Source organism: Lissotriton helveticus, chromosome 7, assembly GCF_964261635.1.
Source record: "Lissotriton helveticus chromosome 7, aLisHel1.1, whole genome shotgun sequence".
NCBI lineage: Eukaryota > Metazoa > Chordata > Amphibia > Caudata > Salamandridae > Lissotriton > Lissotriton helveticus.
In genome coordinates, this window is record NC_136068.1 from 622048129 (window position 1) to 622071145 (window position 23017).

Below are 23017 nucleotides of genomic sequence, written 5' to 3' on the forward strand. Positions count from 1 at the left end.
AACTTCAAAGGTGTCAACGCCTTTGAAGCTTCCCACTCTGGAAGGCCATTCCGGCCTGGAGGAGGTGTGAAGCACTTCCGCTAAAAACAGGCTTTGTTTCTGGTCTCTGGGAGAGCAGGCTCTCAGCCCATGAGGTCAGAAACATGGCTGGTGGTGACATACTACCTTTGACAATTCAGAGACAACACTTGGGCTTGGTAGGTTTACTGGGAACCCTCTAAGGTGTCTCCCATGTGCATTTATTAAGAAATCTCTCACTGGCATCAGTGAGGATTTATTAAGCAAAGATGTTTGGCACCAAATATCTTAGGGTACGGTAAAGACATCATGGATCTAGGAAACTTGTAATAACAAGTATCCAGCCCATGCCTTCTGCTTGGCTTCCCTGTGCTCATACAATATCCAAGAATGGCTTAGATATTGCAGGGTCATATCTAAACATGCAGATATGACTACACTTGGGATATAGTGCACCCTGTGAAACCACACTAACCCCGGAAAATCCTGGGGGAGGGAACTAGAGGCGTGGGGTAGTAGGAGCAGGCCAGCCTCCAACATAAACTGTTCGACACAAATAGGGCCGCTCCCAGTGTAGTGACCGAAGGTGCTCTAAGACTTAATTTTGAGTGTGGACATCTCACAAAAAGTGAAGGACTGGCCTCACACACCACCAAGTGTCATGCTTCATCATCAGCAGTCCTCGCCCTCTAGAAACTCAATTTGGTAGAGGGCGGGCATACACCTGCCGACAGAGATGCACTTCTAAACTAAGTGTGGGCCTGTGAAAAGTGAGTGAAATTTAAAAACCACATATAGTGCACCCTGCCTTACAGCTGTAAAGCCTGCAGTAGGGGTGACTTACCTATATCTCATGCAGTGTGAGGGGCATGGCACACATTACTGTGTGTCATGTTGACTGTTCGTTTTTCTCTGCACCAACACACATAGCCTGTAGTGGCAGTTTGCATGGTCTTGGTGAGGGGTCCTTGGGGTGGCACAATTTGTGCTGCAGCCCCAGTGAACCCTCTTTAGTACCCATGCCCAAGGTAATTGGGATACAATTTACTAGAGACTTACAATGGTGGCTGAAGTTGTGCTAATCATGGTACAGTTTTTGGAAAGCGATCTGTCACTGGGAACCTGGTTAGCCAAAGGCCCAGTGCACTTATAGTTTGAAATCACATGAGGCATGACGCCTGATTTGGATCATAAGTGTAGATATGTTTATCAAACAAATTAATGTATGTACTTGATATAACATTACAGTTTCAGGTTTTCTGAACTTGAAATAGTTTTTGTGATGCATTATTAGTTCTTTTAGATCTGGAGATGTCATGTTTTATTTGATATATTTATGTGTGATATATGTAATGATATCTATGTTTTCTCCTTTTTGCGTTATGGAACCATTATCAATTTTTGTTTTCCTTTTTTGGCCATAAATCTAACATTCTGTTGTCTGGTGTTCAAATCAGAAAAATATTTCACTCTCATTTTAGAATTCCTATTCATAGTTGAGCATTCTTTCACTAAAACTCTTTCCAAGATGTAAAGTAATTTCACCATCCTGCATTCATTTTTAGAGATATTTTTCTGCATGCATTCTTGGTCGATGTACTATATGGTGCTTACTGCATCAAATGTTATCTCCATTCTTTATTCCTATGGTTCATTGCTTGGTTTTGTTGAATTAAATATATAATAAGAGAAATCTATCTGAGAAATATTGATCTCTCTTAAAAAATAATGTTTGTAAACATTTGGAACCTAAAGTTAAAAAATCCCATAATGGAAGAAAGATATCCTCCCCCTAAGAGGGAAACCAGAAGGTATGTGTACATCCCTGTCATCACAAAAGAGTAAATGATATAGCAAACTGAATAAACTGCTTAGGACATAGATTCTGGTACAATGTGTGGCTAAACCGTGAGATACAAATTAACTTTGCTATCTGGGAAGCCATGCAAGGCAACCCAAACTCCCAGCACGCAAAGTATTTAAAATCCTCCTTAGAAATCACAGCGCTGAAGTCATTGTGGCAAAAGCAGTTACCAGTGTCCTCATTCAAGCAGGCTGCAAAAAAGGCAGCTTACCGGCACTCGTTGTTTGATGATAAAAGAACCCTGAGACAACGTACACACTCCTGGATGATAATCCAATCATATAAAAAGCTGGCCCCGGCACCCTATCTAGGGCTAGCTTTTTCCTCTCATCTGAAATCCAAATACCTAACCCTACGAATGGGTAATTTTCCTACAAATGCTGACCAACCGGGTTGGAGGACACCAGGCTCAATGGAGTGTAACTTATGTGGCGCCGCGGTACAAGATCTTATTCATCTGATCTGCATTTGCCCACAACTAGACAGTGAACGTCGGTACCTGCTCAAGGCAAAATTTAACAAACTAGGCATCCGCACTTGTCGCTCAGCCATAGTCCAAGTGATGGACTCAGCGGACCCTCAATTTATTTGTGGAATAATTCAATATGTTATCAATTTTGAGAAAAAACAGAAATTGTGTCAAGACCTACTACAAATGTGACCTTCCCGAACTTTTTTAACCTGTTTTTATAGAATCTGAATTTGCACTTTTCATTTTTTATATCAGTACCACAGTTATGTTTACCTTTTAAACCAATGTCTGTTTTATTATTTGATAAGAATGTGCTCTCTTTGATCCATCCTAAATCATTGTTGCATTTTATATTGTAATGGTTTTTATTAACTACACAATAAAGAATTTTTCATGCATGGGACATAAACGTAGAATTATTCAAGAAGTATCTCAAACCATTGAGAATGAGGAAGACTACTGATAATATGGGAATATATCAATTTAGAAGAAGCACAAAACCCAATTTAATTATTGAAAACACAGAAAAGAATAATGACACTCACTAATGACAGCGCATTGAAAAATAGACTGCATCAGATACTTTCCAAATCCATCAAAAATAACTTAAAAGTAATGATAACTCCATACTATTTGCCCAAAGCCAAGTGGGCTCATAATTTCTCGGGGTAAGAATAGGAGGTCTTTCAGAACAAGCCTTTGCAATGCAATCAGGCTCGCCTTTAGGGCCTTATAGGTTTTTAGCTAGGCAGAATATTACCCTGGGTGCTAAAAAACATTAAGAAAGACAGATTTATTTTTGGGCCCATGATGAAACTGTTAAAAGGCCCAACTACAAGTTCCACAATGCAGCGAGCACATGGTTGAAGAAAACTAAAATAGAAGATGCTATTCTCTGTCTTCCAACCAAAGAATGGGTTTGTGAAATGCTAAATAAATGTTTGTTCCTGGTTGTTTTAAGTTTCTTTCTTGTAGGCAATGAAGGGTTAAACAGCCCACTGAGATGCCTCTCAGATTTAATCGGCTACATTAACACTCCTTAGAAAACCGGCGGTGGGCATTCTTTCCAGAACAATGCGAGCAGCAACAGCTAGAAGTGTCCAAACTTGACACTCAGAAATAAAGATTTTGTTGACTGCTTACACCACCACTGTAAAGTTTCTGTTTACGCAAGTGCAGCCCAAGCTGCACTGCTACCCCGCGACAGCCGTCAGGGTAGTCAGAAAGGGATTTATACGTTTTTAAACTCCTGTAGCACTAATTTGCTTATTGCTACACATTTTTGCACAACAGCAGGAACTTAAGCTGCAGTCCAGGCTCCTTAGTCTCAGAGTTTTTTAAACTTGGCTTTTGAATTCGGCATTGTTTAAAAAAAAGTGTGATGCTGCAATGCCACAAAACCTCAACCGCTCTAAAATGTCCTCTTATTCTCTCAACTACCTCGTTATCTTCTCTCCTGATTTCTAACCTCTTCCTCTACATTCTCTGCTTATCTCTTGTTTACCAGCCTTCCAAATGCAACCTACACGATGGTCACACCTCACAGCATCCCGGTGATGCAGCTCCTCTTGTACTTCTCTCTCATTTCTACTCGTGCATCACAATGCAAGGCTTCCATGCATTTAAATTATTTTCCACAGTCTATTAATACACCGTCAACTGTCTGTTGTCTCCCTTTTGGGAGTGATCGCCTTCTGTACAAAATTTGAGTTTAAAAAAAAAAAACATTTTCCTTTGAATCTGGTTGTGTTGTAAATTTTTTGCCCTCATCTCACTCAGGATCTTGGTTAACTTCTGCAAAATCTTAAATAAGTAAATAACGATTTCACACCTCACACCTATCCTCTCCTTCCACACTGACCACGGTTTGCACAGGAGCATCGTACATAAGCCATGTTTACCTTTCTTGTCCAACTGTAACCTTTCAACAGTGGACGCAATCATGATACCACTCAAACGCCATGTGGGTACCCTGTCCACTTCTTGTTATTATGTAATGGGTAGCTGATCCAACACTCCTCCCTGCTTTTAGCCATTAAAATACTGCCCTTGCTGGTTGAGGGGTGTACACAGCTGTTTAGAAATGAACCACCGGGAGCCATGGAAGTGAGTGGCCATATTTATCCAAACCCTTTGTGCATGCAGTAAACTGCCTTGCAGTATATGTGCTCTCAACAAAGTGGCGTAAGCATATCCGTGTGACGTCTATACTCACGCATTCATGTGCTAATCAAATAAATAAAACCCGTTGATCACTATTTTATTGAGACCATTTCCTTTAGCTTATATGCTTCTGTGGCACCACTGTTTATCTATATTAGTCCTTACACATATTAACGTATTGTGCATTAGGAACATGTTGCATCGTTTTCTTTAATCTAGCAGCTCTGTGTGTGTGTAATCAAAAACAAAAATGGCAAGGCGGTGCCGTTTCCAAGAGAAAAGGAGTGTGAAAAACTCAGTGGTAGAAGTGGGCGGGGACGGAAGGGCACGGCGTGCCCCTACTTCTAATATTTATTTCAGTCCGTTCCTCTACATCTTACTTTAAAAAAACTATCCCGGGACGGCAAGAATAGTCCTGCTTAAAACAACTTTTTTCATTCAAAGCTTCCAGGGGGTGCTCGCACTTCTCTGTTGAACTCCAGAGGCTGCAGCAGCCCCTACCTGAGCTCGCATAAACTGTGGACAGGCCCATTGTCATTCCGATTGAGGCAGATTATCCCCTTTCGAATGACAATGTGCCGCCCTCTGCCTTTAGCATATCAAGTGTCAGTGAGAATGGAGTTAGTGATTACAGAGGAGCTTTCCCCAAACAGAGTACTGTGGGGAACTTGACACCTTGTGTAATTTGTCAATGTTGTACACAGAGTGAACTGGGCAGGACCAGTGACTGGACAGAAGAGACGACAGGAAAGGAAAGGTACTAGGGCAGGAGAGGTGACCGGGCAGGAGAAGTAACGGGCAGGAGAAGAGACAGGCAGGAGAAGTGACGGGCAGGAGAAGTAACGGATAGGAGAAGTGACGGGGAAGGAGAGTTGACGTGTCAGGAGCAGTGACGGGACAGGAGAGTTGACAGGAAAGGAGAGGTGACGGGGCAGGATAAGTGAATGGGCTGGAGAAGTGAAGGGGCCGGAGTGGTGATTAGGCATGGGCACGAGCAGTAACCGGCAGGAGCAGTGAACGGATAGGGGCAGTGAACGGATAAGAGCAGTGAACGGGACAGGAGAATTGATGGGGCTGGAGCACTGATCGGGCAGGAGTGCTGACCGAACAGGAGCAGTGAACGGGCAGGAGCAGTGAACGGGCAGGAGTGGTGACGGGGCAGGAAAAGTGACGGGGTAGGTAATGTGACAAGGCAGGAAAAGTGATGGGCCAGGGGCAGGAGAGGCAACAGGAAAGGAGAGGTGACTGGGCAGGAGAGTAACTGGGCAGAAGAGGTGACCGGGCAGGAGAAGTGACGGGGCAGGAGAAGTGACGGGGCAGGAGAAGTGACGGGGCAAGAGAGGTGACGGGGCAGGAGAGATGACGGGGCAGGAGAGGTGACAAGCAGGAGAGGTGACGGGCAGGAGAGATGACGGGGCAGGAGAGGTGACAAGCAGGATAGGTGACGGGGCAGGAGAGGTGACTGGGCATAAGCTAGAGCGGTAATCGGGTGGGAGCAGTAAAAGGACCGGAGCGGTGAAAGGACAGGAGCGGTGAAAGGACAGGACTGGTGAACGGGGCAGGAGCAGTGAACAGGGCAAGAGCAGTGAACAGGGCAGGAGCAGTGAACAGGGCAGGAGCAGTGAACAGGGCAGGAGTAGTGAACGTGGCAGGAGCAGTGAACGGGGCAGGAGCAGTGAACGGGGCAGGAACAGTGACGGGGCAGGAGAAGTGATGGGGCAGGAGAGGCGACAGGGCAGGAGAGGTGACGTGGAAGGAGAGGCAACAGGGCAGGAGATGTGAACAGGCACAAGAAGTGACGGCAGGTGACATGACAGGCAGGTGATGTGATGGGCAGGAGAGGTGATGGGGCAGGAGAGGTGACGGGGCAGGAGAAATGACGAAGCAGTAGAAGTAACGGAGCAGGAGCGGTGATTAGGCATGAGCAGGAGTGGTAACCGGGCAGGAGCGGTGAACGGACAGGAGCAGTGAACGAGAGAGGAGCAGTGAACGGGCAGGAGCAGTGAATGGGGCTGCATCAGTGAATGGGGCAGGAGCAGTGAATGGGGAAGGAGCAGTGAACAGGGCAGGAGAAGTGACGGGCCAGGAGAAGTGACAGGCCAGGAGAAGTGACGGGCCAGGAGAAGGGAGGGGGCAGGGGAATTGACGAAGCAGGAGTGTTGATCGAGCAGGAGTACTGACTGGACAGGAGCAGTCGAAGGGCAGGAGCAGGTGTTTCCCAGGGCGACTGGAAGGGTAGGGGGCCAGTTTAGTATGGGGGGACCGGTTTTGTACAAGTGCAAGAGTGTTTAAAAACACTGCAAAGTTGTTTGTATATTCAGCAGGTTTCGGTCAACAATACAAGAGCCAAGATAACTTTGGTAATCAATGTACCTGCTGGAGAGAGATGGGAGCATGTTTTGTCTAGTGGCTGTTTTACTCATCTAAGGTAGTGCAGAGGGGTAATATGCCTGCTGCAAAGGACATGTACCATGCATATCAAAGAGCAATATGTTATGTGCATAGTTCAGTGGGTACTGCTTTGTGTTCCCCTTCCCGAATGAGAGGTTACTTGAATACATATGGCCTGGCAGTTCGGGCTGGACTGTTCACATTGGGCGCAGGATCAAGACTGATTTGCATATGGCTGGCTCGAAACTGGAATGGCATGGTGAGCAAAGAAACAATGGATTTAGGCCCAGATCTCTGTACTGGGGTGAATGTATGATATTGTTCTGCATTCTGTCCACCAGTTGTTCTTTTTGCTATATTATGATTGAGCAGCTAGCTGGCTGACATGAATATGAAGGAGCCTTTGTGAGTTTCCGTGAGTCTAGATTCTCCTGAAGAGTCCCTATCTCTTCTGAGCCCTGCTTAACACATGTGTATTAGTGATGCGCTGTACTGTATTAGTTTATCATAAACTGATACAGTACAGCGCATCACTAATATTGTGCGACAAGTCCACACCAACAGCTTCCACAAACTGCGAATAAATGGCACACACAATACGAGAGGATATGTGCTATTTGCAGGGTGGACAGCCGGGTACTGCCGCCTGTTTGTGGGGACAACATGAGCACCGTGTGCCTCTGCGTAAGCGCTGAGACTGCCTGTGTTTGTGTTTTTTCAGCTCGGTGGGCTGCGACTCTCTGGCAGGCACCACCTTTGCTTATCACTATTTAGCTTAAAGACCCCTCTCCTAATCGAGAGTTGGAACATCCGGATAAATTCGCATTACATCTGATGTAAAATACAAGACACCTTTTTGCAGCAGGGTATAAAACCTTCTGAATATAAGACATGTTACATGCAGGTTACAGTGCATGAGAGAGCAGGGAGGGACAGAGGAGAACTTAGGACATAGGACAAACGAACATCATGGGTGCAGGGCTCAAGCAGCACAGGGGGAGGGGGCTGTGGGAGATGCATGCAAAACTGGTAAATCCTCTATTTGAAATCAGAGAAAGAAAATAAAGAGGCGCTCGAAAGCAGCGGATGACATTTGACTTATGTCTTTGAACGTTCAGCAAATGTGAGCAGATAACATTTGCAGGCCTGACTCTCTTCTCCTTGGGCTGGCGGAGCTCAGAAATTAATTAATGTTCACCAGCAGCCAGCATTTACATTAAAGCCCGCACAGAGGGAGCCCAGCCGTGGCTGCAGCACTGTGGTCGGTCCGAGCACCATGAAACAAGTGATTGAATATGTAACCTTACTGGGGCTGATGGTTGCTGGAATGAAGCTGCCAGCAGGAGAATGAAGCTGCCAGCAGGAGAAGGCAGGGCATTGACTGACGTGAATTCCAAGACGGAAGAAGGGGCCATATGGTCAGGGACTCCCGACCATCCCCCTTCCCCCACTTGGGCAACCAATATAAATTGAATTACAATTAAAGCAATTGGACATGAGAGGAGTTTCTTTGGAAGGCGGGGGTCTCATGACCCCCTGTCCGTATTTATTAAAACATGAAAACAAATTAAAAATTGAAATAAACAATATTTACACACAAGCATTTATGCAGAAAAAATGTTGACATTAGATTACAATCAATGTAGACAGGTGTCAAAGGGCTAACCTTAACAAATGTCTAATACAGCGTGTTCCTAACTGAATCTAATATCATACTTCAAACTTTTTCTACATATCCTAGCTTTTGGGCCTATGGCATGGTCGCTAACCGGTGTCAGATCCTTATTAACCAGCTACGCCCTCACGTCTGAGTGCGCATGTGCAGAGGGCCCGTTTACCAAGAGGGTACTTCCCCCCCTCCCGGTTACCCCGTACGCTCCGTGAGCTACATTACCCAAAAGGGAAGGCCCTTGCACTCTGCGCCGTTTAATGACGTCATATTGTACGTGAGTGGTGGCTAACCAGCCCAAAGAAAGCGTGACTCCCCCCTCCCCCGCACCCATCCAACCAAGCGAATGTACCGCCCCTGGAGTTCTGGGAGAGACCATTTGCCCCTCCCCCTGGGCGACCCCATTCAAGAATGGTGACGCCCCCTAAGGACCTTAAATTGACTGCTCACCGATCATGACCTTACCGCCACAGGCCATCATGGTTGACTGACTATCTGGCCCCTCCAATCCTCCTCTCCTGAAAGGTCATGCCTACTTAGAACCCACCCAGCCAAGCCAAAATATTCTCCATAAACAGCTTGTTGCCTGCCCTAGCCAGGTGGACCCCGTCTTGTAAGAAGAGATGTTCCCCCCAGATGCATCCATGTGGTATATTCTGCAATTAAGGTGACCGGAATAATTTCTCTATCTTGTTGTTGGTCCTCTTTACCTCTTTGCTTGTGTTGGTGATCCAGTATTAGTTTCTGCCCTGCGTGACAGGCTCGAGAAACTGAAATACAAGCAATCAACAAGACAGGGGTCAGCGTAACATACTTGGTACCTCACAACATGTGCACATAACGATTGTAACAATTGGAAGACCATCTCCCAATCCTTTTGACACTGTTCACATGCAATCCTCTAGCCGTCGCTTCAGTGGCTGCCCCTATTCTGAATGAATGTGACCCAAAATCTTTTGCATTTAAACCAACCTTGCCAATAGTCATTGCCAGCACTCTTTTGAACTGAAACCTGGTCAATGGGGTACCGTCTGCATGCATTAATAATGCTCCCTCCGCTGCGCCAGCACGTTGTTTGATAAAGGCCTCTACATGGAAAACTGGGCAGCAGGGATTAGTCCGTGCACGATGTAGTACCAGACTATCCCCCCAGGCCTCCTGATCAGTTTTGGATTTACGTATGGTAACCAACAGCGTATCGCCCAGTATCTTTGTGTGTTCCAGCCGAAGACCCCCTGGCATGTCCTGCTTGCTGCTAGCCACCAGCTCACTGACCCGTAATGCCCCATAAAAAGCTAATGAAAAGGCGGCTCTGGATAAAAGTACCTCCCCATGTGAACTACAGGTGTCCGGCAAGGACTTCAATAATGTTGCCAGCCGTTCTAGACATATCGGTTGTCTGGAATCTGTGGCAGTTGCTTGCAGGCTCCGCCACCCCCTCAGTGCCTTCCGCACAAGGAAACTGTTCGTGGGATCTACGGCCGCCATATGTCTGCTAGCTGTCGCTGCTGAGCGCCCCTCTTTATGCAATGCATATATGTACTGAGTGAAATTCTCCTCCTGATCCCATTTCTCTGCCCAGTCCTGTCCCAAAAAGGAGCAATAAGACAAAAACGCCCCTTCGTAAGCTGTTCTGGTCCTGGGTGCTATGCTAGCTGCCACGAGGTTCTGTAGCTGGGGGCACCAATCTGCCAGAGTGTTGTTGGGAAGTGTGCAGGCATCGCCTCTGCGGATGGTAGATGTTCCCTGAATACCTGCATCTTAAAGTGAGAAAGTGCATCAGCTGCGTTATTCAACACCCCTGGGACGTGTTTGGCCCTAAACTGTACATTAAGTTTCATGCAAACCAGTACAATCTCTTTCAATAGGCGGAGTATAAACTTACAACGCGCCACCTGCTGGTTGATACATTCCACTGCAGACATGTTATCTGACCAGAAGATCACAGAATGATTACAAAACAGATCAGGCCAAACTGTTAATGCCACCCAGATTGGAAATAGCTCCAAAAAGCCGATGCTCGCTGTCAAGCCGCTCTCCTCCCACCAAACCGGCCACTGTTGGGCCACCCACTTGTTTCCAAGGATGGCGCCAAACCCCACACTGCATGCATCGTCAGTCCATAGGCCTAACTCAGCAGACGTAGTGGGTGGACCGCACCACACTACTTTGCCATTGAAATCCTTCAGAAATGCAATCCATATACGCATGTCCTGGCGAACCTCGGCCGACAATCTAGTGCGATGGTGTTTCTCCCACAGGCCTGTCATGGCCTGCGAGATTGAGCGTGAGAAGGGGCATGCTATAGGTATTACTCTTAGCGCGAAATTCAGCTGGCCCACAGTCTGCTGTAATTGCTGGAGGGTCACCTTTTCCTTAACCAAACATTGCTGGAGAGCTGCTCTAAATTTCGTGATTTTGTCTTTTGGTAGCCTGAAACAACCCTCCACTGAGTCCAATTGTATGCCTAAAAATTCCAAGTTGGTAGCCGGACCCACCGTTTTTCCAGGTGCCAGCGGGACCCCAAAAGCCTGCATGAGCACGCAAAACTCCTGCAATGCCCACGCACACTCCTGTAAGCCCGCCAAGCCCAGAAAGAGAAAGTCATCCAGGTAATGCATGACATGGTGGTGTCTCGTTTTTTGCCTGAAAGCTCATTCCAGAAAGGAACTACGGGGCATATTATCAAGGGGGTTTATCTCCGCTTTTTTGGCTTTAAAAGACAAGAAAGCGGAGATAAAATTATCTCCCTATTACCTAGCTGTCGCTAACACCAGTTAGCGACAGCTAGTAGGAGATAGCGACCATCTTGGGCCCCACTTTGCATGTTAGTGATATTTATCACTAATGACATGCAAAGTGGGCGTGCCAAGATGTTAGCAACTGGAAACAGTCGCTAACATCGCTATCTCCTATTACCAACTTTTGTAGATAACATGGCTAAGAGCATTAGCTCGGTAATGCATGAATATCACTGACTTTTCAGCGATATTCATGCATTGCGGCCGTTTTTTATCGCATTTGCGATAAACCTTGGTAATACCAAGGTTTATCTGCGATAAAAATCGCTAAGCTCAGCGGTAAAATGTTGTCTCTAACCAAGCAATAGCGATAATTATCGCTATTGCTTTGTAATATGCCCCTACATTTCTCAAAGTAGGCGCATGAAACAGAGCAACCCATGGGCATACACATGTGTATTTAGAATTTTCCTTGAAAAGCAAAACCTAGCAGGTGCTGATCTAGGAGATGGACTGGCAGTAGCCGAAAAGCAGATTCAATGTCTGACTTGGCCAGCAAGGCCGCCGGCCCGAGAGTCCTCAACATTTCCACTGCCTGGTCAAAAGATGCATACTTACCACTACAAATGTCTTCATTCATAGCATTGTTTAAAGAGGTGCCCCTAGGTGCCGATAAGTTATGAATGAGCATGTACTCGCCCTCATCCTTCTTTGAGACCATGCCGAGGGGCGAGCACACAAAATTAGGTACAGGGATGTCATTAAAAGGACCCGCTATCCTACCCAAGCGCAGCTCTTTAACAATTTTTGTCGCCACTACCTCTGGGTTGTGCCTTTCTGAGAGGTGATTCCTACATTCTGGAGTCCCGGTAGTTCCCACCACTGGGATTCTAAAGCCCTGCAAAAAAACTACTTGCAGTATCCTCGCAGAGGCATGGTCCGGGTACCTGTTCAACCAAGGAGTCATAGCCAGAACGTCAATGGGTGAATGAGCTACCAGCCGTCCTCTCCCCTTAATCTTGTTTCCTTTTCCCCTGTTTCCAGAGGTGTTACCTTTAGAGAGGCAGGCTGTTTCTGGGTGAAAAGGGTGGCCACATATGGAACATGCGTGTTTGAAATTACAAGTGCCTTGTGTCCTGGTGCATGAACGCTTGTTAAAATCCCAGCACACTCCTTTTTGCGCACCACTGCTCCCCGTCCTGGTGGCCTTGTCACCCCCCTGTGCTGGCCAAAAGGGCTGTTGGGGTTTGGAGGGGTAGTTTTTGTTCCAACTTGGGCCCGCACTCCCTGGCTGCACGGCCGTGAACTGGCCATACCATGAAATGGAATCCACCCTATCCCAGGATAGCATTTGGTCAAACTCTTTTGCCTTCCTGAAGGTGATGTCGTACTCCTTCCCCCCTCCCCCCATATTTCTCACTGAAAGTAGTAATCCTACTCTGGTAACATACCATTTCTGCCTGCAAATTTAGGAAACGCTCGGCTGTTACCGCCATAAACACCGAGAAGGCTCTAATCCAATTGATCAATGTCTCCTCGACCCTGAACCTTGCCAATTTTCCCCGCTATTCACTTGGCAACATGCAATCCTTCTGCTTCCTAGCATACTCCATTTCCCTGTTATCCGCTAACAGAGAAAAAATATTGATATATTTTCCTGCCCAGATCATATCCTTCAGTTCTTGTGCTACGTGTTGGGCAAGACTTTCCCTCCTGGAGGGTATTGTGCCTTCCCCCACTACTGGTAATGCCACCTCCTTACCACTTTCTGCGACTAGCGTTGATCCAACAGCCTTGTCTTTCGCAGAGTCGCTTGCCGGACATGCTCCCTGTGGAGTCACAGGCGTTGCCCCCCCTGCCACTCTGGGCACTCCTGATTCTTGCTCCCATTCTTTGGGCCTCTGCAGCGGGGTCCTCTCCTACCTCTTTGGCGCCCACTGAAGGAGGTAACATCCCACCTATCCCTAGCCAAGGGAGTATCGCCACTATCTGCACTGCCAGCTCTGGCGGTACCTGACAAACCACTGGAGGTGCTGAAACTGGTATGGGGGATCCCGTGCTGGGTACCGGAATAGGTGCCGGGGTAAACATGGGTACCATTGGGACTACTGCTCGAACTACCTTGGCACTGTGCTTGGTGCTGGTGCCGGCAAGGTCGGGTTACCGGCACCCCAGTCGGGATTATGGGAGTAGGCATGGAAGCCACCGGTGGTGTAAGCCCTCCCTCAGGGACCACCCCCGGAAGCCCCCCCTCTCCCTGTGACTTGGGTACCCGACCACTACCCCTCTTGGCTCTGACCCGCTTGGGCAACGCATCCAAATCCCCCCTGGGCTGCGGGGGCACTATTACCCATTTGGGTCTCCCGGCTGGACCATCCTGATCATCAAGCCTCTGCCTGAGCTCAGCCACACTCCTACCTATCTGGTCTACTTTCCCCCATCTCCTGTCCATTGCAGTCATCTTGCGCATCATGCCCTGTAGCATATGCTCCATGCGGGAACGCTTAGTGCCTCGACCACTAGCCATCCTCTCTTTGCCTTGCAACCGTTAAAAAACACCTACACTTATGCCAAACCTAAGAGCATGCTGTGTTCCTGCACCTACCAGGGCCTGCCTGGCTTTTCCTTTACTTAGTTGGAGGTACACAGACTGGCCGAAAGCACCACGCAACTGTGACCGAGACACACCAGCTAGCCAGGGTGTTGGGCGAGCTCACTCTGACGCACTCTAACCCGGCGGCCCAACAGAAGCAGTGAAATGCAGGCCTTCCCATGCCCTCTGATGTCGCTGTCCACTGCGCCACTCTCCGTTGGTTCAGCCCGCAGTGCCCCTCAGTGTTAGCCTACGATGAGAAGACAGTTAGCATACAGTATTGTCACACTTTGCAAGAAATTGCCACCTTGCAGCTGTATCCCAGCACCCCTTTCTGATCAAGTTATATCCATGCAGATGTACACAGGATCCTGTAGTGATGGCAGTTGTTCCCTATGCCAGCAAAACACGCCTGGACAGTACTGTCCTGCACCTGCAATTTTTATGAACCAAGCTTATGCTCAGAAACAGTATTCACACCAGTCTTAAAATTATAGTAACTAAAACAAGCTTGCTACTATCCTATGCCTCAAAACAGGTTCTTAAAACCAACCTCCTTAGCATCAGCAAGGTTTTCAAAAATTGCGTGAAACTCTTAAACATTCCCCCCACTGAAAATCTTCAGTAAAAAAGGCAAAAGATTGATTTGGGTTGAAGAGAAACCAGAGTTTGATTTATGACCATACTCATACTCCCATCCAACTACTAACCAGGCTCAATCCCGCTTCACTTCCAAATCCGTGTAGTTTCTGGCAACCTCCCAATCGAGCCACACGCGCTTCCTTCCAAATACGTTACCTCTCCTTAATTAAGAGAGGCTTGCAGAATAAAACACTGCCCCCCCCCCGCGCGTGCTCCAACACACTCCCCACAGCACGCTTCTCAACAACTCGCATGTGCACCAAGTTTTCCCACCTCGGACTCAGCATCAATGGAGGAGTGCTGCCCACACTCTGCACTACCGTTCTGCCGAAAGTAGCGCTACCAATCGTCCACGCGGTGCAAGGGTCCTCAATGCTGCCGTTCTGCCGAAAGTAGCCCGCGCTCCCCCGGCCTTTTAACCCCTCTGGCTCCCCCTCCCCGACCCGGAAGCAATTAGATCTGCTTCAGGGTCAAAGCGGGAGCCAAGACCAATCTGTGGTGGGGGCGCAACCGCTGGGTCATCACGACGTGGCAGAGGGGCACGCCCCTACCACCGAGGGTGCAGGGGTGCAGGGGTGAGGGGGGCGGCGCCCCGCCATACGTGCGGGTGGCCGAACGGCCCCCCCTTTTCATCTGTAGCTGGACCAGTAGGAACCATGAAGTTGGATGGTCAAACAAAAGAAACAAAAGAAACAATGAGTGAAATCGCCTGGGCTCAACCAGGCACCCAAAGGCAGGACAAGGGTTTGGAGTAGGCTGCCGACCAGCATAGAGACTTTCAGGTTTCAGGTTCAAGAGCATGAAAATAACCTCTGCACATTTGGTTAAATCGGTGAAATCTCTCAGTTTGTCAGGAACAATCATTTTAAATTTTTTGAAAACAGGCTTCGATTTTGTGGGACTACTTATATAAAATTACAGAACTCCGGTGGGCGACATATCGAGGAATCGATCTTCCTCCTCTGCCTGATGTAATGCCACTCTGGACCATTGCTGCCTTGCTATATTGTATACATTGAGTCTGGTGTGCTGTATGTACTAATGTGGAAATCGAAATCTGTCTGCATAATGTTCATGTTGTTTCACCTGCATGTTTGGCAGGTACCGTTTATTGACAGAAATGTGGTTATTGGAGCAAACTACCCCTACAGGTCACTGTAGGGCTTGTGCCCATCTCAGTGCAAAATAACCTAATAAAATGTGTTTAAAAAAAATAATTAAGGAACTCCTGTCAAGTCTGTCATGCCCCCATTGCATTGTGGAGGGGCGGTCACTATATTGTCTTTTTGCCGCAGCAGTTCTCTCTATCAAGGTAGGATTAATATCTGCAAAAAATACCCGTCGACCAATTCGGAAACTTTAAATACGGCAGTCATCTATGCGTGGTCCCAAGTACCTAAATTAGCAATATGAGGACTTTAAATGACAGATTACTAAGTGAATATTAGAAGTCAAAATGCGTGAAAATAGCAAAAAAATCACTCCATACACATTTTCAGGATGAATTGTTTATATCAATTATAAATTAAATACCTATAATTAAAAATCAATCCTGTCTGTTGCAGTATTTAACAAAAGTATTGATTAAGATGAAAACTATATATGAACTGGCAATTATGAATATAGACAATAAATGGAGATGCAATAGATAATGTGTCAAAAGTGAAAACAAATAATAGTGTGACAGAAAAGAAAGAAATAGAAAGACTGAGTCAATGAAATTGTGATTGATGATAAACCAAAGAATTGAATATTCGATTGTCTTACTGACATGAATACATTCAAGTATAGACGAGAAGTGACCGATTTAAATAAAAAAACTAAATATTCAGAGTGAATCGCTATTGGTAAAAAATAAACTTGATTTTTTTAAACAATGATATCACTTCTTTTTCTGTAGTGTATTGACCGTGCATCCTGTTTAAAAGTAAACATTTGGCTTACAGAATAACTTCAGTGCGTGAGGAGATCTCTAACCTGCTAAGGTTTATATCCTGAGTCAGAGATGCAGCCACAGACTAACATTAATCCAAGTTGGCATGTCGTCCGTGAATCCAAGAAAATGTTGGCTTCATTGCGAGTCTCAAAAGAAAACAATGGGCAGATTTTAATTAACTTAAGCAATTATAATTTTTTAATCTAAATTATTAAGGATACTGACATAAACGTTTAAAACACTTGTTTGCTTTTCCCACAAAAAAGAACACTTCTACTCTGCTGAGAATGCACCCGATGTAACTGTATTTGAGAGACATCTCCAAAAAATCTCTAATCCTGAACATGATTCATTTATACGAAAAACAGTTTAAGTGCAGACGAATGTCAGAAAGTGTACTGATTGCAAGTATTTTGGCTAAGCAATTGTCTACATTGCTAAGCTGTTCCCTCAGAAATATATTATTTTGTTGTTGCTGACTATAAAATGGCTACATCTGCAATTTTCTTTTGCTGTTACCTGCCCCGAGATGGAAGGCATAATTCAAGTCTCATTTAATACATCTTTTTGAATTTGATATATTCCCTCCAACAAATGAAGGCTAAAATCTACAAGTACGCGGATGACATGCAACCAATCTTTTTAATTGACGAGACACAGGACTCCAAGGTTTTGTTTCAAAACACTATGTTATTCATCAAAGATTGGATGAAAAGCAAGCCTCTGAAACTGAACTCTGATGAAACAGAGCTAGTTATCTCCAACAACAGATTAAACCAATGGACTCCAACATACTGGCCCAAAACACTAGGCACTCCACCCACCCGAAGAGTGCTGTAAAGAGTCTTGGCATTCAAATAGACTCCAACCTTTCCATGGAATCTCAGATAATCATTCTCACGTTAACCTGCTTTTTCCAACTTAGACATTTTTGAAAAATCAGAAGATTTTTCACGAGGGAGGAGAGCATGTTAATCATAATGGCCATGATCCTGTCCAAAATTGATTATGCCAACGCCACATACCTAGGTCTTCACATTAATCAAAGCAATAAACTTCAGTTGATCCAAAATCAAGCAGCCAGAATAATCTTCCAACAACTCATGCACTGTTATACGGAGCCTTTGATGAAGGAGCTTCACTGGCTTCCTGTATAAAGGCGGTCTGTGTTCAAAACGGGCTGTATTATCTATAAAGCAATCTGAAACAGAGGCCCCAAATTCCTTTCTCTGAGGATCCACCCATACCTCCCAAAACGGAACGTTAGATCTGCGCAAATGAACTTGCTGACAGTACCCAGATTCAAGGGCAAAAGATTGGGTGGTTCACGCTTCTCCATGTTGAGACCCCAACTGTGGAACTCCATACCCATCGACATAAGACAGACTGATTATATGTGTTTCAAGAAAAAATTGAAAACCTGGCTCTTCACACAAGCCTATAGCTAGGTACAACATCAGTGGTGGCCTCAAACTCAGTGCAAGGAGAACTGCTGGAGTACGTGCGCTTTACAAATCTCCCATAACATAGCATATACGAGTATTTATTTAGGTTCCTGAAAGTCAAACTGGTGACAGAAAAAGATTGTGCAAATCATATTCACTGTTACCTGAAATTAAATCCACAGTGCAACACATCTCAGAGGAATGAGATGACAATAAAATCAATAGATATGTACCATGTCTGGTGCAAACATTTTAAATTGTTCCTGAATAATTATAAAAAACCCTTATGTAGTTGGTAAAAATAGCACCTCAATAGGCTTTAGCTTCTACATTTATATTCGGTGAAAACCTCACTTAAACTCTATGATGCAAGGCAGGAGAGCCACTAACTCAAGTCATGATACCTGTCAAAACCTACTGATGAGCATTCGGTAAATGTCTTGGAACTGCCCACCGTGCACTGGTATACTGCTAATCTAAATTATACTATAGGGTAATTTTACAAAAAGGAGAACCATACTTCTTTTTTAATGAGCAGGACCTGTGTTTTTCTTGGTTTCTGAAATTAGGGCCTTGTGTATAAAATCCTCTGGCCATAGTAAACCCTTAAAGTTGCAAAATAATTTTTAAAGGATGTATACTAAAGGCACAATTTAACAACTTGTTTGTTTTGGTAATTTACCGTCAAATCAAATGTGTCTGTTGGCTGATGCCAACTCAGATCCTCATGAGCAAGTGCAAAGTGGGGGAGCATGGATATGGCACTTCAGAATCATATGAAAGATGATTTCCTCATGCCACTGAAAAAACAGGCCAATTGCACTGCAATTAATAAGTTGGTTGTTTCAATTACTAAACAATGGCACAATTATATAAACACTGAAATAAAACATCAGATTATTAATATTAACAAAGTTCTTTAAGAAAATCTAAGATCTAAAAATCTATGAGAAAGAACGTATTAAAAGATTAGCATTTTAACATTTTAAAACATTCAATTTAATTCTTAACAGCCAAACTGTTCATCTGTTAATGTTTCATACATAACATTTATTTCAAGAGTAAAGTCCATTGGAATACTGGTTCTCAGCAGGGCCAGTTTTGGACACCTGCAGGCCGTTTTTGTTATTGCGGACCGCAATATCTGCCCCTCTGTAACAAAAGCAGGTGCAGTGTTTTACACGTGCACCAACCCCCACCCTGCGCTTGCCTGACTCAATTGCCATGGATGGTTTGCTTTCCCAGTACGGCCCAGTTCTCAGACAGTAGTCCGTGGCTTCTTTGCAGGTTGAGATTCCGTATTTTAAAAACAATGGTTTTAACAAAGTGTGACATGCATTGCTGACAAACATTTAAGGCAGCAGCAAAGCAGGTGTAGCATGGATTCTTGAATTGTATTTGCAAAACCTGTAATTAGTTATAGCAGGCATGGTTTTCCATGCCTGCAAGCTTGAAGAATTTCATTTCTGTATTCCCTATTTAAGGCAGCGTTTAAGTATGTATGCATTTTTAGTCCCTCGTAAGATTTTAAGATTGTGTTTGCATAGGAAGCCCTTGGTCTTTGTCCAAGTCCACCTTCCTCAAGACCTGTTTTTTTAAAGATGAATTTTATAGCCTGACACAAGACAGAAGTGGTATCTGGGTTCAAGTTTAGATCCTTCACTGTGCTTGTTAGTTATGCAGACATGGGGCTGTATTATGGAAGTGCTCCCGGGCTGCAACAGACGTTTGAACCCACTTTTCGCAGCATCTAGGCCCTTGATATTACAGAAGGGGCCACAGACGCTTGCATTAATGAGCGAGATGGCGCACATACAGCACCAGCATTTCCTCTAGAGGGCATTCCCTAATTTGCATGGAGGCATGGCCCCAATGCAAATGAGGGAGTCCCTCTGCCTTTGCGCTGTATTACAGATGCGAGCACAGAGGCAATGAAGCTCTTAGGAGGTGCACTGACCATGAGCCGCCTAAAAGGTGGCACACTGTCAGTGTGTCCCCTGATTGCAGCCCTCTGGCAGGAGAGAAGGGGCTCTCATGGACCCCCACACATCACCTTGCAGGGGGGTGCAGTCCCTCACTGCGCTGTTTTTCACATGAATGCGCTGCCGCCAGGGCAGCACGAGGTCTCAGCTGCCCTGGGGGTAGAACTTTCACCATAATGCGGTGCATTTTCTTGTACTGCACCCCTTTCGAAAGCACAATCCAGGAGAATGTGCTGCATATATAATATGGCCCCAGGGTATGTTAGATGTATTGCATCCTGGAGGCTGCACATCCGGGATTGGATGAACAGTGACCAGTTAAAACTCAATTGGGACCGAACTTATCCTCATCCGCGGTATTCAGCATACATGGAGCTCTCAGTTTTGGCCATCAGAGTTGGCTAACCCCTAATCCCATCTTCCTCAGCTAAAATTCTGGGGGTGATAACGAACAGCAACCTCACCATGAAATCCCAAATTGCATCGGTCACATCGACTTGCTTCCGCCAGCTAGGAAAGATAAGGAAGATCAGAAGACTCCTTACTAGGGACTTGCCATGGTGATATCACATTTACATTACACCAACTCTCTCTATATTTTGGCATCCCATTGTATCTCGTTAAGAGACTACAATTAGTACAGAACCAGGCAGCTAGATTGATTTTCCAGCAACCCAGATGGGAACATGTTTCCCTCCTCATGAGGCAGTTACATTGGCTCCCCATCCCACAACGCTTTTTTTTTTTTTGCAGAGTTTTATATAGCGCAAACTAGACCCGAACCGAATCAGGTATCAGAGCGCTTTACATAGCACCAGTTACGTTACATGAGGACGGACACACACACACATTCATTTTAGGCACGGGGAGATTAAATGATTTGCCCAGAATCACAGGAGGTTTTTGGCGTCGTTACCGAGACTCGAACCCAGATCCCCAGGTCCGAGGTCGAGCGCCCTAGCCGTTAGGCCAACTCCTCTCCTCACTTTCTCAAGCGTGTTTGATTTGGCTTGCATAACTAAGTGATACTATTTAATAAATGCCATCTTGCATTCTAAATGCTGCTCCATTGGTTGTACTTGAGGCATAACAGGGGTCAACTGCTATAACTTTGTATGTTTGTCTGTATGCGTTATACTGCCTTTTATCCAAGACAGGTGAAAACTTCCCTCGTTAAGCTTGATGGCCATAAGAAATCTTGTAAGCAGCTTAGCTCAAGTGGTTCTGAAAATAGCTTCTGTTGATGGACTATGTAAGTAGCTATTTAGTTTCCACAGAGTAAATATTACAGCAGTAGGCTTTCTCCTGATGTGGGCTAGCTGTAAATTTGGTTCACTGCTTTCCATGAGCCATACACCCAGTTATTATATTTCAATGTGTATGCACATAATTTGGAAATAATAATTCAACATTTTACAGAATCTGGTATGGCATGAGTGCTAGACTCTGAGAGACTGTTTGACGTTCTAGGTTTATTAATATTTATGTATTGCATTATTTATACTATTGAAAAAAAAAAGTATAAATCACACAAGAATCCCATTATTTTACAATATGCAAAGTGAAATGATAAAGAGGATTTTAATTAAAACTTCAAATGTCAAAGAAATTTCGTGTAGTTTGTAGCAGATCAAATTACATTATACTTGTAATAATTTCACAAGTTTATGGGAAATTGAGTTTAATTCTCTTCTATCTCTTCTATCTTTGTAACTTTTTCTTAAAAACACTTAAAACACCTATGTTCATGAAATAAAAAATTATCACATGCCGAAAAAAGCACCACACAAACAAAGACAATTGACTATCCTTATCTTCAGGTACTTAAGTGATTGATTGGGATTGCCATGGTGAAGACTGTCTACCTTGGGTCCAACCAAAGATATTTAAGTCCTGGTGCTGAGGTGATTTATTTGCAAAGAAATGTATTATAAGTGCAATATAAAGAGTGTTTGTACAGCGATCCCATGGTTCAAAGAAGGTGAATATGTGAAAAGTGCATATCCATAAAATGCTACATGACTCTTGACTCCAAAGCATATTTAAATGGGAGTAACTACTAGAGTCTATGCAGTGGCAAACGTCGACACATTTTGACCTCAGTGTTGCTCAAGGTCATCATCATTATAACTGGTTCATACATAATAAAACAATGAAGGAATAATATAAGCAATAAAAAAGTAATAAATAGGGGTTGGTTATTAAAGAAATGTAAAAAAGACTTACAGGGGTCCAACTAAGCACGAATGTATGTTACCCCGTCACAAAGGTGATGGATATCCCATCTGCCGAGACATAAATCCAATTATATCCTCTGAGATTTATATTTCGGTGGACAGGATATCCGTTGTGATGGAGTAACCCATCCTGCAAGTTCTACATCAGGCCCAGAGTCACCATGAAGCCCTGTAGTGATTCAAGCTTTATCGTCCCAATTTTAGAAATTTAGATACGATGGCACAGTGTGACCCACACAAATAAGGGTAGGCATAGCGGAATAAAGTCTCAGGTAGAGCAGATGTTACAAATACGGGATGCGCCGCCACTGTGGCGGGCGCCACCTAATTGCCCCCACAGGACCCCCTGCCCTTATGGCGGGCGGGCCCTTTTTACCGGTAGGATGGCGGGCGGACAAAGTCCGCCCGCCATCCTAATGGGGCCTATAGAGTCCTAAATATCGTGAGTCAGGAATATCGACAGCAAGAATATCGTGGTCAAGAATATCGATGTTAAGGTAAGAAATATCGTTTAAAAAAATATAGAAGTCATTAATATCATTTAATTAGTGTCTTGTATTTTAGTATATATTTTAAATGTATGTAATTTTTGTTTGTATAAGAATTGTTTATGTCTTTTAATATATGTGTTACTTTTTTAGTAGTTATCAATTTATTTTATTACATTTTGCCTTTTTTAGTTCCGTAGCAGGCCGTGGGTTTATACGGTAATAGAGTGGGAAGTATTTTAATTATAATAATGTAATGATTATTTTTTATTTATTAATATTTATTTAATTGAGATTTTATAGTGTTAATTGTGGGAAGTACTTTTTATTAAATAATTATTAATTGGTTGTTAATTAATGTTAATTAATTAATTGG

General features: G+C 44.7%; 1 non-coding gene across 1 annotated transcript; it reads right to left on the reverse strand.

The window, feature by feature from the left end:
- Window positions 1-14464: 14464 nt before the first annotated feature.
- LOC144771206 (U5 spliceosomal RNA) lies at window positions 14465-14582 on the reverse strand. The gene has a single exon (XR_013599163.1). It is a non-coding gene; the product is annotated as a U5 spliceosomal RNA (small nuclear RNA).
- Window positions 14583-23017: the final 8435 nt, after the last annotated feature.